Below are 2,889 nucleotides of genomic sequence, written 5' to 3'. Positions count from 1 at the left end.
ATCTCACTACTTACAAGAAAAAAAAACAAAAATTAAAAAAAATATATAAAAACTAAAAATGTAAAAATATTCATTCATATAGCAACCAAAGCCCTAAACCGAAACGACTCTCAATTTCCTCTCTCACTCAAGATCTTCTGTGATTGCCAAAATATCCATTTTTGCCCAGGTTTGTTGGTCTAAAAAGTTCATACAATTTACTTTGGTTGCCATGCTGAAGTCCTAAACCTATGTACATTTTATTGAAATTATAAGGAATCTACTTAAGTTTAGGAGAATTGTTGAAAATCAATATCTACTTTTTGGTATGTTTCTTTTTATTTTTTTTTTCTGACTTGATTTGGATATTTTCGTGTTCCCTTAATAAAAAAAATGTTGTGATTCGAAAAGAGATTATCTTGATTCATGAAATTTTTCTTGTTGATGGTGGGAAGATAGAAATGTTGGTTTGGTTGCAAGTTCATTGTAATTTTTATCTTTACTTTCTTATAATTGATATCATGAAGTCTAGCGAAGTATCCTTGTGAATTCACAAATTTTGGTGTGCAATGAGATGGCTATAATGTAAATAGACTTCTTGCACTTTTTAATCAACAAACAATGGTAAAGCCCTATTAGTTAATGGTAGAAGATTAACTATGAGTAAGAATAAATGTCTCTTCACTATACATAGTATTTTCATATAACTATTAAAAATGTGAATATTACAAGTTTACAATTGGGCTTTTGTTTATTTTCAATTTTCTTCTTTTTTTCCCCTCTGAAAGGAAGAAGGAAATTAACTAGGTCAACTGGAAAACTAGAGAAGAAATACCATAACTCTTGATAGACGTTCCCGACATTTTATCTATTGACAAGTTCATCTGTCGATAATTATTGAGGCTAACTGTCGGGAACGACAGTTCAGTCCTTACCTGAGCTCAGTGTGTTTCACATTAATTTCGATCTTACATAAGTAAATTCGTAAAAGGTGATTTGAAGTAATATGTGTGATATTCGTTGTATGCATTTGGTGAAAATCTTGATTGACACTTGACATATATTTCGTTTCAATGTGTATGTTACGTGTGTCATAACCTTGCTTTCACTTGCAATCCACTTGTTGTGTGTGGTACTCGTTGTATTCGGGTGGAACTCTTGATAGACACTTCATAGCATACTTATGGTTTTTGGTCTATATGCAGCTAGAAATATTATATTATCATTTGATGCATCCATTTCTTGTTTTGTCTTTGCATACATGGATTTCGAGCTTCTTGCTCAGGAGACAGTGACGACAAGGAAGCTTGTGTTGGTTTGGGGGACGGTGACGACAAGAAAGTTCCCTACGCTGGTATGGGAAACGTTGAGCAAGACTTAATTGCTTCTGCTAGCGGCATGGCAGGGGAGGACGTAAGTTTCTTGTGAGAAAATTTTGATCTGATTAATTACGGTTAGTGGTACAAATTTCGATTAAATATTTAGGGCCATCTGCAATATTTTATAGGCGGTGCGAGTGAAATGCCGATGGAGGCCACCACAGCCGTGCCCGTGGATACGGCACCTATCTCAAAGATGATGTGATCTGCACGCCTGCGACATCCTGCACCGTTTACTAGGACTCCGTACATGAGGGAGATTGCAAAGAAAGTGAAAAAAATAAGTGAGCAGTTCTTTTTTGTTTTGGCAACTTCGACAGTACAATTGCATTCGAAAACTTAAATGCCATGAAATTTGGAACTTGATGTATAATTGCACTTATTGAGCTCGTACTAAATGCAATAAAACTCTACTCCGATACAGTTTATAATACAAATGGATTGAATCACAAACTCTTTACACCTTTCTGAAATTCTATCAAACGTTTTGTTATTTTGTGAGGTGATCGATAAAGATAGTATGGACCCGAACGCTATTACATTTCTTCACCTTGCTTTCTACGTGCTTTGTCTCAGAATACTCATTTTACTTATGTATGACGGCCTATGTACAGAATCGTACTCATGACCTGAACAAGTATCAAAGTGTTGGTCGACAAGTTCTTGTTGTAATGGAAGGTGGATCCAATCGATGTCCATGTCAAAGAAAGAGCGACGTTGACAATGTTTTACTTCGGGTGACTGCGGAGAATGCACGGAGGAACATTTTGTTTTATATTATTGTATATTTATTTTTTGGGAAATGTTGATATGTTCAAGTGGTATTCACTGTCAAAGAAACTGTGTGAATTTAGTACGGAAAATGTTGGTATGGAAACTGTTTTTGGCACACTTTGTAAGTTTCTTACTTTTTGAACTCATTCGACCTAGAGATTAAAACTGGTATCTAATTGAAAAATGAAAATTGGTGCATTTTATCAGTTTCTCGTTTTCTAAAAAAAATGAAATAATTGGTGCATTTTATAAGTTTTTCGCTTTCAAAAAAATGAAAATTATAAGTTTGACCAATATCCGGATCGTAGTTCGTAAATGAAAATTATAAAGATTATAAGTTTCTCATTTTTGGAGAAATTGAAATTAATGCATTTTATAAGTTTCTCATTGAAAACGTCAATGAGAAAATGATAGTGAATGTCTAACTAATACAAATACACTTTGTGGTTGAAGGCATAATCCACCGCTTGAAAGACTAGAGAAGCTCTTGTGAAACTCTCATATTGAAACAGTTAGTAATACGAGATAATGGGTTCCTCCACCTTCAGCAACGAACCATTCAACATCAATATGCATCCGCCAATACTAGGTTCGCCACTGAATTTCCCATCGTTTTATCCTCGGACGATGAGGAGGTAAGCATTGAGCACCATGGTGCCAAGTTCGACGAAGTATCAAGTGCAGAATCTAAGTCACCGAACAGCGTGCTTGATTAAGTTTTCAAGGTCAGGGATCTGATCAAATCACCGTCTGACTC

General features: G+C 35.0%; 1 long non-coding RNA gene across 2 annotated transcripts; it reads left to right on the top strand.

Moving 5' to 3' along the window:
• Positions 1–358: 358 nt before the first annotated feature.
• On the top strand, positions 359–2,249 carry LOC111384210. Of its 2 annotated transcripts, XR_002700863.1 has the most exons (3): positions 359–1,392; positions 1,487–1,642; positions 1,973–2,249. It is a non-coding gene; the product is annotated as an uncharacterized LOC111384210 (long non-coding RNA). The 2 variants fall into 2 exon arrangements; XR_002700862.1 differs by lacking the exon at positions 1,973–2,249 and having other exon boundaries at positions 1,487–1,740.
• Positions 2,250–2,889: the final 640 nt, after the last annotated feature.

Source organism: Olea europaea, unplaced genomic scaffold, assembly GCF_002742605.1.
Source record: "Olea europaea var. sylvestris unplaced genomic scaffold, O_europaea_v1 scaffold2866, whole genome shotgun sequence".
Taxonomy (NCBI): domain Eukaryota; kingdom Viridiplantae; phylum Streptophyta; class Magnoliopsida; order Lamiales; family Oleaceae; genus Olea; species Olea europaea.
The sequence above is the reverse complement of the archived record's forward strand: the minus strand, read 5'-3'. Positions and strand labels throughout refer to the sequence as shown.